Source organism: Sminthopsis crassicaudata, chromosome 2 (assembly GCF_048593235.1).
Source record: "Sminthopsis crassicaudata isolate SCR6 chromosome 2, ASM4859323v1, whole genome shotgun sequence".
NCBI classification, from domain to species: Eukaryota; Metazoa; Chordata; class Mammalia; order Dasyuromorphia; family Dasyuridae; genus Sminthopsis; species Sminthopsis crassicaudata.
Genome location: NC_133618.1, coordinates 375,082,883 through 375,096,412, shown reverse-complemented (window position 1 = coordinate 375,096,412; position 13,530 = coordinate 375,082,883). Strand labels below are relative to the sequence as shown.

Sequence of the window (13,530 nt, the reverse complement as noted above, 5' to 3'; positions counted from 1 at the left end):
AAGCATTTAGTTGGGTAGTCTCTAGTGTTTCTTCTAGCTCTAACAGTCTCTGAAACAGAGATTTGGGGTCCATTTAACTACTTCTTTGCTCAGCCTCAATTTATTTTTTAAAAATAGTATCTTTTGTTTTCACATCATCCTCATTTACAAACATTTCTCTCTATCTCCCCAGTAAGCCGTTTCTTATAACAAAGAATTTTTAAAAAGAGGAGGGAAAAAGTTAGCAAAACCAGCATATCATCTGAATGTCACAATATAATTTAATGTTCTATACCTGAAGTTTCCAACCTCTGTGAAGAAAAGAGAAAGGCACATTTTTTACTTTCTTCTTTGGGGCCAAGTTTGATTTAGAATGTGCTTAAACAGTTTTCCATTTTCTGTTTTGTTCTTTATTTTTAATGCATATGTTGTTTTCCTGTTTTTTATTTCTCTTTTTATCAGTCCATATAAGTTTTTCCATACTTTTCTGTATTCTTCATAGTCATTGTTTCTTATGGAATATACTTACCACAATCTTGCAATTTTAATTTTAGTTCTTTGTTATTACAAAAATGCCATTATAAATATTTTTATGGATATGGGACCTTTCTTTCTACCGTTGGAATATATTCCTAACAATTTGATCTCTGGGTATTGATGCTTTGGTAGCTTTACTATCATTATTCCAAATTACTTTTCAGAAAAGTTGGACCAATTAACAGCTCTACCAACAGTATATTAAGGTGTCTGTCTTTCAAAACCCCTTCAACATTGATTGATCCCATATTTTATCATCCTAATTTATTGGAAGTCAGGTGAAATATTCAGCCTCATTTTCATCACTTTGGATAAACTATTTCTGCTCTCTCAGTATTTGCCTTTGTAAAGTGTAAGAGTTGAAAGAGATGATCCCTGATGGTCCTTCCAATTTGCATATGGTACTTTGAGATACTTTGAGAATCTGGGAATGAGCTAGCTTTAAGACCTCTTTGGATCTCTTCCTCTAAAGCATTTATTTGTTTACTTACCTCTCCACCAACTGGACATTTTTGGTATAAAAAATGACTGATCGTCTAATTTTCAAGAATAATTAATTAAAGCTACCAAATGGTCTACTGCCCCTAGGAGGAGTAACCTTTCCTGAAATGGTCTTGTGATTATTCTATGTCCTTTATTTTCCTCTCCCCCTCCTACTGAGTTTGCCTTTCCTTTGTCTTGACTTAGGCATAGTTTGCAGTGCTTACTTCAGGTGTATAAATTCATAAGAACATCTGGGTGAGTGAATAACTTGTTGGTCTGTTTTTTGTCAGTCATTCATTTCAATCATGTATGACCCTTTGTCTCATTATTTGGAGATTTCTTGGCAGATATATTGGATTGGTTTGGTATTTCCTTTTTGAGCTAATTTTGTAGCTAAGGAAACTGAGGCAAACAGGGTCATATAGAGAAGACTGGATTTAAACTCAGGAAGATGAGTCTTCCTGACTGCAGGAAGGGTACTATATCCACTGCACCATCTCACTGCTCTGGAAGTGCAGAAATAATTAGTTTTATGACCTTTTCAATTTTCTAGCTTAAAAAGAACTATTCAAATTAAGAACTAATACTTTTCACATGTGCTGTTAAGGAAGTTGTTAGGATGACAGGGTTTGGGAGTCTGCTGGGGATAAGGCAAAGGAATCAAAAGGAATGAGGTTATTGGATGCTATCTCATTTGAGTACACAGAACAGTCAAGTCACTGGTGCTAAGGGGATGGAGTAGACAATAGGGCCACTTCTGTGATGAAATTCTATCTGATAACCTGAGGGGCAAGGAATGAGGTGGGAAGATTAGGAAGGAGGGTACTCCTAGTCTCACAAAACTCTATGAAGTAGGTTCTATTATTATCTCTATTTTAAATATAGGATATTTCAGCAAATCAGATGGAAAGGACCAACAGCCGTTAGGGGACAATGCCAAAGCAGATGGTAATTCATTTTTTCTGATATAATTTCCATTAATAAAACCATCTTTGTTTCTAAACTTGAATCCTTTGAAAGTGTCAAGGACTTAGAGAGATAAAATATTCTTTTTTGTATTTTGTGTCATATCTTCTATGTCATTACTGACTTCTCAGCTCCCAGAACACAGTATCTAACATTATCTTTGTTCTTCCTGATTATCTCAACTTCTCCAGGTAGGAGTCAGGACAGCTGCCTCCTTCTATCAGTCTTTGTCCTAGATAAACTACCTTTTAGATGACACTCTCACCTGCTAGAAGGCTGGCTCTAATACAAGAACCCTGCTCTGGGAAACATAGTCTTATCAACTTTTCACCTCATGATGAAATTTAGGGAAGAGTATAAGCATTTACATAGCATCTACTATGTTGCAGGCACTGTTCTAAGTACTTTTTATAAATAGTATATAATTTGATCCTCATAACAATCCTGCAAGATAGATGCTGTTATTACTCTCATATTATACTTGAGGAAAATTTGAAGTAGAATCGCACAGTTAATAAGTATCTGAAGTCACATTTGAACTCAGGTGTCCCTGATTCTAGAATAAATTGTCTATCCCCTGTTTTATCTAGCTAAATGGGGAAATAGCCTGGCCTTTAAAGGTCTCTATTTTCCTCCCACTTAGGATTTGGCTCACCATATTTCCTTGTTCACTTTATATAGACTCTTCTATAGATTTCTTGGACCTCAGAATTAGGGAATGCAACTTGGGCAGGTAGGTGGCATAGTGTATAGAACACTGTATCTGGAGTCACAAAGACTCCTCTTCCTGAGTTTAAATCTGGCCTCAGACAGACACTTACTAGTTGTGTGATCCTGGGCAAATCACTTTACCCTATTTGCCTCTGTTTCCCCATCTGTAAGATGAGTTGGACAAGGAAATGGCAAACCCGCATCCTTGCCAAGAAAACCCAAAATAGCTATGACTGAGCAACAATATATAAAGCCCCAGGAGCTTCCTTCAATCCTCATGTCTGAAGTGGGGACTTGGGGTGATGAAAGAAAACTAGTCCAAGTCCTTTTCCTCTACAATGCAGATGAAAGGAGAGATCCAGGGAAATCAAATAATCATCCCACTCAACTTCCAAGATCCTGCTACATAAATGAGAAAAATGAACCCCCAAAAGATCAATGGATTTGAACTCAGGTCTTCTTACTTAAAATTCAGCTTTTCCTGCATCCAATTCACTGTGCTTCTTAAACTTAGGTCTTCTGACTTTCATTTCACTGCTTTTCCCATCCCACTCCCCTAACCCTCTTATCAAAGTGCTAAAAGGATGTGAAATTGGAAAAGATATAAAAGAAACTCAATGGGAGCTTCCAGTTTCAGAAAAATAATGGTGCGGAAAATTTTAATAACCTTTTTTTTTTTTTTTTTTTTTTTTTTTTGCTGTCAACTATTCACTAGTAATTAAGTCAGAAGTAATTTTTACTGGGTAGGACTGAGCAATTAACAGAACCTATTATTATCTGAAACTTTCAGCTGAACTGCTAAAACCTCATCAGGAAACAGGTAAACACACAGCAGAGGCCTGGTGTCCAAGATGTGCCAAGTTTTAAACTTTCAATGGTGGATTTTAAAGGTGGAGGGGAAAAAAAAGAAAAAAAAAACAGCCACAGAGAAAATGAGCTTTGTTTTCATTGTTCCTATTGCATTTACATAAGGTGAAAAATGTTTCCATAGAAACAGCTGGAGTATATAATTTTTAAATAACAATTTCTTGACAAAGTATAACCTACTCCCCTCTCCCCCTTTTTGCAATTTTGATATTCTGTACACAGCCTCCTAGAAAGAAAAGAGACTTCACTGCAACGATATGATTCAGATTTTAGGTTCAGCTCAGCTCAGGGAATCTTGACTTAATCTGAGAACAATAGTTCCAGTTAAACGAGCAGAATTAATAATCGTTTTAGAGAAAAGCAGGGGGGACAAATACTTTGCTAGAATCTGAAGGTCACCAAATCTATGCTTGGGTGTAACTGCCCCCTGGTGGCTAGACTGTGAAAGGCAGTTCCCCCTACGGCTTGAATCACATATCTAATTTATCCATTCACAGAATTCGAGATCCATCACTTAATGTGAGAGTTGGAAGAGACTTAAGAATAGAACATAGTACATGAGAACTAGAAGAAGCCTCAAAATTACACTGTAGGATGTGCATTTTTAGAAGTGGAAAGGACTTAGAATCCTAGAACACAGAATGCTAGAACTGAAAGGGGCCTTTGAAATGTAGAATTTCAATATAGAAATATAGAACATAGAATTTCAGAACTGGGAAGGTTCTTAGAATAATAAAATATGAATTGCCAGAACTGGAAGGGACTTTGGCATCATAAAACAAAATATAAAAGTTGGATGATCCTTGAAAATTGATAACAAACAAATCATGGACTATTACAGCTGATAAATTTAAAAGGAGAGGGTGCTGTCTTTCATGGTGAAAGAGGACCAAAAAAATTTGAAATGACAGGGTCAAGGTTCAGTGTGTCTGATTACAGCCAATCAAAAGAACACAAGCTTGCACCATAGGTCAGACACAAATAATCCACGTATACATTTGGAGGGGAGATGTCTCTACATATGGTAAAATGGTATAGGGGATACCTTTTGACTCATGTTAAATTGGATTTAAATGAGGCAGAGTTGTGTAAAGTCATCAGTCTCATTCTCCCTTGATGACTCTCTTATAGTCATCAAAGTCCAGTGGCAAGGTAACAGTCAAGACAATTGGTGATGGCCCAGGATACGGTGGATGACCTTGGAGTCCTTGATATCTAACCAAGTTCTAAGTTCCCTATAGCACCTGCTTCCATCACCTTCTTGGCTCATTGAAACAAATTGCATCTATCTATTCCACTAGAGGAAATCTTCACATGCTAGAGGTGAACATCCCCTAACTCACCAACATATTTGAGGCCCTCAATTATCCTCAACTTGACTTAGCTTGTTGCCCAAATGGTTTTCTGGGATATGACCACAACTAATGTTATAGTTCCTTGGAGGGATAGGTGATAATTGAGTGGCAAGTAGACACAAAATTTGGATGAGCAGCTCTGAAAAGGGCCTGGTCACCATCACTCCAAAGGTGCTAATTCTTCCTGAACACCTGTACAACTGTCTAAGGTTTCATACAGAGTTGGAAGCAAAACTTGGAATAGAACCCTAACTTTCTGAAACCCAGATATATCCTCTTTCATTCAGCATTGGCTATATTCTCATCACATCTAGGTGGTACAGTAGATAGAGAGCTGTACTCTAAGTCGACACAATTTCAAATCATGTCTCAGTGGTTATGTGACAGAGCAAATCACTTTAACCTCTAGCTAATTTAGTTTTCTCATCTCTAAAATGGGAATAATAATAGCATTTGTTTCCCTGAGTTATGAAGACCAAATGAGATCATAGTTGTAAAGCACTTTGAACCTTTAAATTGCTACATGGAATTTGACTATTATTAATATCCTGACTCTGCTGTCTGCAAAAAAAGAGGTAGTAGGTGGGGGCAGGACAAAAAACAAGGAAGATACAACCATTGTCCTTAAAAAACTCATCATTTAACAGGGTAGATAAAATACTCTAGTACAAGCTAAGAACAATTAGACAACAATACAAGGCATTATTGTCAGCACCCTAGGGAGAGCTGAAATTATATCCTGAAGTGTCTCTTTGTTGACAAATGCACAAATCTCCCTACTATTCCAAGAATACTTTGTTTCAGTGATTTGAAAGGTGATTGTATATTTTCAGGTCATAATGGAGATTAATGGGGTGCATTGTTTGAGTTTTAATAAGAGCTCTTCTTTATTTAATCTCTTTATGTTACCATAGGTTTAAAGATTGTGCTATAAAAACAAAGCCAGAAAGACTGAGAATCTTGTATTCATTGATTTAATTATAGAGTGGCAGGGAGGAGGGAAAAGAAAGCTTTGTAAGAGCTACATGTTCTCCACTGCTGCATAAAATACTTTAGAAAAGGACTTGATAGGGACTGCCTGTTCATTTCTTAAATGAAAGTGTCTTAAACCTTAATCAGAAAAAAAGGAAATCTATGACATATGTGATTGAGTTAGCATTTCCTTCAAGATCTGTTTTAAGACCCTTTATTTCCCTCCACCCACCCCATTGCCTTTTCTAATTAACTCCCCTCTGTATATCTTTAAACCTTCTGTTATAATTGTACAATAAATTATTTTGATCAACTGATGTCATACAATTAGAGAATCTTAATTCCCCCCCCCCCAGGGTGGAAACTCCCTCTATATGGGGGCATCTCTAATGAGTTTTCACTAGAATCCTTTCAGGGTTCACTATGGTGGGAGGGATAGGAACAACCCAGGTCATAGTTCTCCTTTCCCAGGTCAAACCGTAATGGTGTTGAAGCAGGAATCTGCCTCCTCTAATTTTTATTCATTAGATCCCATTCTGTGCTCTGGAGCTAAGTGAAATAATAAATACTTAACCCTCTTCCTGGTGACAACCTTTTAGGTATTTAGAATATCAGAACTTAAGTCTTCTTCAAGTGAAATATCACCAATTGTTTGCTTGTTTGTTTCTTAAATCCATAGACATTTAATTAAGCAGCTGGGCAAAATAAATAACAAGGAAAGCCTTTTCATTCCTCAAGTCCACAAGGGTTCATTATCATGCCACAGGGAAAAACATTCTTGAGCTAATTCCACCATTGGCTTCTAGGCACTTCAACATCTCAGCTGCCATTAAAACAAAACAAAACAAAACAAAACATAAAAACAAAAAACAAAACAAAACAAAAAAAAACCCCTTAATTTATTGATGTCCTTTTGAAGATTGTCCAACACTGAAATGATATGAGAATAATAGAATCACTGAGAATAATAATGAAATTGTGGTCTGAGCTAGTCAGAGAATAAAGGAAGGGAAGGTAACAAACACGTATTATAAGCACCAACTGTGTCCCAAGCACTGGATTTGGTGGTTGCCCTTCATTCTGGAAGAGGACCAAAATGACGTCACTGTGTTAGAATCGAGTTACAGTGTGTCTGACCATAGCTGAGCAGATCAATAGAAGTTCAGAATGCTCTGCCATAGGTTGGACACAAATAGTATTGTAAACATTTGAAGTAGCTTCTCTAATTTTATGCATCTAGCATTTCCTCTGAGCTAATTCAATTGTTTTGCTCACAGAACATGGCACCTTCTCTGACGAGGGCATGCCATGCTGGGCCATCCTGTTCTAGTGTCTCCCATGTCACACAATCAATCTAAAGTTCTTAAGAGAGACCTCAAGAGTATCTTTATATAGCTTTTTTTTTCCTGGTCACCTTTGTGAATGCTTGCCTTTTGTGAGTTCTCTGTAAAACAGTCTTTTTGATGAGCATACATTTGGCATTTGAACAATGCAGCCAGCCCAATGAAGTTGTGTTCTACTGTAGAGTAGGAACATTTGGCAGTTTAGTTCAAGAAAGGACCTCAGTGTCTGGCTTATTAACCTGCCAGGTGATCTTCAAAATCTTCCTATGGAAGCAATTCAGTTTCTTGGCATGGTGCTGGGGAGTGGATTGACCAGATTTCACAGGCACAGAACAAGAAGGTCAGTTCAATGGCTCTGTAAAATTCAATTTGGTAGTCAGTCTAATATCTCTCCTCTCCTCTCCCATACTTTATTTCCAAGCCTCCCAAATACTAAGATAGCTCTGGCAATGTATACATCAGCAGAAAGTATACTGTCAAAGTAAGTGAACTCCTCAGTATTCAAAACTTCACTCTTTGCTATAACTGATGGTTCTTCATATGGATGGTGTGAAAACACAAGTATTTTCTTGGTGTTAATTGAAGGCTGCATCGAGTAATTTGAAGGCTGAATTGAGTGAACAATCACCGATAAACAAAAAATCACTCACCCACATTCCCTTCATTTTAGTTTTGCTTGTAACGTTTTCAAGTTGAAGAATTTGCCAATGATATGTTAGCTGACTTTGATTCCAAGTTGGTCCTTATTGAAAGAGTTTGACAACATGGCTAAAATCTCAAAAGCAAGGGAGCAAGCAGACCTCTTATTTTATTTCATCAGTGACTGGGAAAGCTCAAGAACATGTCCATTGCCCAGAACCTAGGCAAGCATGCTATCATGACATTGATGTACTGTACTGATAAACTTCTCTGGCCAACCAAATTTTGGCATAAGCCATGATGGACAATATCAATGGCCTTGATCAGATCTATAAATGTTGTATATAGATTTCTGTTCTGCTCCTGGCATTCCTCCTGGAGTTGTTGGGCAATAAACATCATATTAACTATTCCTTGGTCCTTTGATTTTGCAGCAACACTTTAGTCTCAGCAGGAAGGCAGTAGGACGAATGAAGATATGGAAATTCTGCTTACAGAAGATGGGACTTAAGCTGAAGGAATCCAGGGATGTTAGGAGAGAAGATGAAAAGAGTGATTCAGGAAGAAGGGAGTGGGGATAGTTCTTGAAAACAAAAAATGGAGTGTCTTGTGCAAGAAACAGCAAGGAAGACAACATCACTGTACTGAAGAGTAAGTGGAAGGCAATAAGGTGTAAGAAGATTGCAAAGATGGGATAGGGCCTTTTTAATTTTATATTTGATCCTGGAATTAGTAGGGTGCCACAGGAGTTTACTGAATGGTAGTGGGGTGGGTGATTTAATCAAACTCTTAATCTGATTACATTTTGCATTTTAGGAAGGTCATTTTGACAGTTGAATGGATGTTGGACTAGAATGGGCAGAGACTTGAGGCAGGGAGGTCAATCACCCTTGCTACTGCAATAGTGCAGGTATAAGATGGTGAGGACTTGTATCAGGGTGGTCGAATTATCAATAGAAGAGAAGGTATGTATATGAGAGATGTTATGAATTCGACCCTAATAGGATATAGGGGAGATGAGAAAGAAGTCAATTTTATATATATAAATAACTCAGATTTGTTCCCTCTGCTTTAGCAAATAAGACAAAAAAGAAAATGAGATGAATATTTGCTGGTTCCACTACTATAGAACCTCTTCATTCCCCACAATTTCTGAAATATCTGATGATTTTATCAATGAGAGAAATCTCTCTCTCAGAAAACCTTAAAGCACCATATAAATGTTAGTTATTTTTATCATATTATTATTATCATTTCCTAGCATTGTTCCATCTGCTTCTGGTAGGAGGCCTTTCCATTTCATATTCTTTCCCAAACATAGCTTAAAAAATAACCCAAACCTAGATCCTTTTTTTATTGTCTTTAGTATTGTTGTTATTTAAGTCCAATTCCCTACTGGGGTTTAGCCTTTCTAAAAATATTTTTAAATTGTGCCACTCTTTTATTTTTTGTACTCATTAAATTACCTGACTTTTTTTTTCCTCCATCTTTTGTTCAATTTTTAAAAATTGTAAGCTTATTGGAGAATTCCCTATGCAACCACATTATCTGCTTAGACACTTTTTTTTCTAACTGCACTATCAAAATCCATTGAGTTTCTAATTTTACTTACAGAATCATAGAATTGGAAATTTGATGGGTATTGCAATAGCCATCTATTTCAACACACACTTAAAAGAAATTTATGTTACTCCTAGCTTCCTTTAATCAATTTGTTTTTAGGCTCAGAGCATGAAATCCTCCAGGTCTTTTCCCCAAATTCTTGAAAGTCTTTCTTTTAAAGTCTGAAGTATCTATTAGAGTTTGCTCAAAGTTCCTTTTGTTGCTTATCATGAATTCTAATGTGCCACACTTGCATTCTCTAAAGATTTTGTTACTTTCCACACTACTAACTACTTTCTTGGTCAAATTAAATATAGAATGTCAGTGTTCCTCATTGTTCTCTATAATAAAATTGTTAGCAATGCAAGTCAAAGCATTATCACATCATCTTCTTGTCATTCAATCCAGTTGGATATAATTCAGAGACAATAAGTGCTTAGGCATTGGTGATTTTAAGGCCCTTACAAAAGGACAAGTATATAAATAAGAGTGAGATAAGAGCAAAAAAGACATCCTTGCAAAGTGATATAAGAAGGAGGATACGGATATAACATCTGAGTTGGACTTTGAAAGAAGACTTTAACATAAGAAAATAAGGGGGAAGAAGATGTCTTGTAGATGTCTAGATGATAAAATTCATTTTAACTTCTACATATTGCCTCTGCTCAAATTTTTTAACATCTGTGTTAGGAACATACCACCCATTTCCTCCATCTAGTCAGCAGTATGTTTTCATAATTATATCATCTCCTTTTCCTTTCCCTTTTATAGCATTTATTATATGTCCTCTCTAAGATCCATAGATCTTTTCCTTTTTTTTTTTAAATGAAAGTATAAAGAAAATCTTTTGGCATATTGTTGAAATCCTTTTGTCATCACAAAGACCTTAAAACAGATTCATGTTGAAGTTCCGGGCAACTGGTCTCATGAATTCACTCTCTTAACCTTTCTCTATTCCTGTTCTATCCACTCCTTTATATCAAACACTCACTCAGAATGTTCCATTATAAAAAATATAAGTAGCAAATAAACAGATTTTAAAGTGAGCAGGAAATTCCTGAAGGTAGTGATGCTGGTTCAAGAGGTAGCAATAAGGCAAGGTCTGAAGGGGGGGGGTAGATAGTAGATAAATTCACCAAGTCCCAGCAGTAGCGAAACAGCAACAGTCAGAGAAACAGCAAAATTCTGTTTTGATGGAACATTCCTAATTTCATGTAAATCTTTAATGATTATATTCAATTTGGGATAGCAACATCTTTTACTTGCAATTGGCTTATTACTGGAATGTGACCTCTCTCTCTCTCTCTCTCTCTCTCTCTCTCTCTCTCTCTCTCTCTCTCTCTCTCTCTCTCTCTCTCTCTCTCTCTCTCTTTGTGCAGCTTACTTATATCTGGGAAATTTGACACTTCCCATCAGGGTCCTCTCTGATCCAGGGTTAATACACTTCTCCACTTCTGAACAAGATTTAATCTCAGGATCATAGGATTTAGCACTGGAATTCCAGTGCCACATTCTAGTTATGAGATGCATTTATTGTTAAAAGGAAAATTCTTTGGGCTTTCTTCCTGAGTAATGAGGCAAAACTTAGAACAAAGAGAATTTAAAAGTTATTGAATTTATGTCAAAGTAGCAACATATTTCTGGACTGATCATTGGAGATCAGCAGAGGATTAAAGATGGAGCCAACTTTTATTGATAACTTTTGTAATGAGATAAAGACAATTCGGATAGGTCCACATCAGCAAAATGAATGGACCATTGCATCTCAGTTCCTCCCCAGTTGCCTGTACGTGATATTTAAGAGGTAAAAACAGTTAGGGCTGACTTAACTGCAGACTGGGTAATGACTTTTTCAAAACTGAGTGACCAGCAGGGATGGAGATAATGGGTATTGAATCAGCATAACTTTTAATACTATCAAGCATGTATAATATTTATGAGATGATATATAAATATATGTATGTATATATATGTGCTTACATAATATACATGTAATTTATACATAATACACATTTGCATATATGCCTAGGCATTTAGACACATGCATGTGTGTATATGTCACACACATGTGTATACATGAATGCCATAAGTCCAACAGATTTCTAGATATTTATCTGCCAAATATATTGCTCTCTACCCATGATGTACAATAGCCTTCTTTGCTGTTTCTTTTAGATAACCTTCTTTCTAGTTGCTGTTTTCTTGCACAGGTTGTTTCCTTGGCTTGAAATGCTCTCTGTTCTTACTCCTATCTCTTAGAATCACCAGCTTCCTTCAAAGGCCAGCTGAAGTATCACTTCATCTATGAGCTATATTTACCCTATAGATTCTGTGTATTTACAATGTAGGTAACATTAATTTGTAGTTGTCTAAGTCAATATGCTTCCTTAAGGATCCATTTCTATTTGGGTTTGACACCACTGTATTAAATGATCAACAAGACATTATAATACTTGTAATATACATGTTAAAAAATCTGACAATTATGTTAATAAACTTATTAAAAGACACATTTCTACTTACTAAAAGACATATTTCCTCATAAAAAGAGAACAATTATAACTTTCCTTTAACATGTAAAAACAATTAAATTAATTTAATGTTTAAATTATTTTTAAAAATTCAAAATGTTTCATAATTTATTGTTTCTCTCTGGCAAACTGATAGCTAATGGAATTTTCTGACATGAAAGTCTGTGAGTAGGAATAGATTTTTAATAGGTTTGAAGAAAAGACAATGCCAAAAAAAGTAAAGTAAAGGCCTGAGTAAAGGCCTCTAAATTATTTTATTTAGATTCTACTACTATGGAGGTGACAGAATCCACTAATAGGTTAAACTTTTCCAAGAACAGGAATCTAAGGAATAATATACCCAGATGTGTGGGAAAATGCCAAAGAAAAAATATATTCATCAATAAAAGAGAAGTCATTGGAGGTCCCTGTTCTACCTGAATGGGAAATGCTTCATGAGATTGAGCCTAAGGGCATGAAGTTAATGATAAATCAACAAGGGAATGAGTTTTGACATTTTGATTACAAAAGTTAAAAAAAGTAGAAAACACTGGTCAATTACAGAGGAACTTCTGGACCAGTGCTTGCTTGCCACTGTGCCTATTATTTATGGAGGTCATTCATAATTTGGAATGTCTTTTGGGATTAAGTTTTGTCCCTTTTTATTTGAAATTAGACTTAGAAGTGGAACTAATTCTGGGGAAATTTGTGGAGACAAAATTCATTTTTAGGGCCTGGATTTTCCCTTTATAATACATTTTATTATTACTTATTATACTCATTCCTATTTGTACAGCTTTATATTTTATAAAATGCTTTTACTTCAACTAAATTATTTGATCTTGGCTCCAAGTTTAACCTGGTTTAAAGGATTCTGAGAGTCAGGTTTTGAGACAATGCTTCTGAAGCTGTGTGTTGATGGGCAAATCAGTTCAAGTTCCAAAGCCTCAGGATCCTCATCTATAAAATGGGATTAATAATATTTGCAATCTACTTCATTGGGGTGTTGTAAGGGAGTGTTTTGCAAACTTTAAAATCCTATATACATGAGTTATTATTGCAATAGTTTTGTGAAGTAGACAAGATAGATTACTAATTTTTTGAGACCCATGTGGTGAAGCAATCTGCCCAATTAAATTGTCTGAGTGAGACTAGGGATTTAAGTGTCTTGATCTTTAGACTATGGATTATTTTATGAATTTTTCATGTCATCCTTATGCAGAGTCCATGCTAATCTTCTCTGTATCATTCCAATTTTAATATATGTGCTGACTAGGTGACATTCTTTGCCTCCATTGTTGCACTGAATTGGTGCAGCCTGTCAAATTGAGACCTGTTGAAGAACTTAGCTTAAAAAGTCCAAGGTCTCCTATTGCATTCAGAGCCATCTCCAGGCCTCCTGATCTATATCTAGCTATTGAACCCAGATGGCTCTGGAGGGGAAAGTGAAGTTGGTGATCTTGCACAGCCCTTTATCAATTAAATCCAACTCAGGGATTTGTTGCATGTGATGGGATCACCTGCTGATGTCATGGTTCTGTTTGAGAACAAAGGACACACAATAAT

The 13,530-nt window shown here is 36.0% G+C and overlaps 1 non-coding gene across 1 annotated transcript; it reads right to left on the bottom strand.

Annotated features, from left to right (window-relative positions):
* Nucleotides 1-13,140: 13,140 nt before the first annotated feature.
* LOC141559151 (U6 spliceosomal RNA) lies at nt 13,141-13,245 on the bottom strand. The gene has a single exon (XR_012487237.1). It is a non-coding gene; the product is annotated as a U6 spliceosomal RNA (small nuclear RNA).
* Between the last annotated feature and the right edge of the window lie 285 nt (nt 13,246-13,530).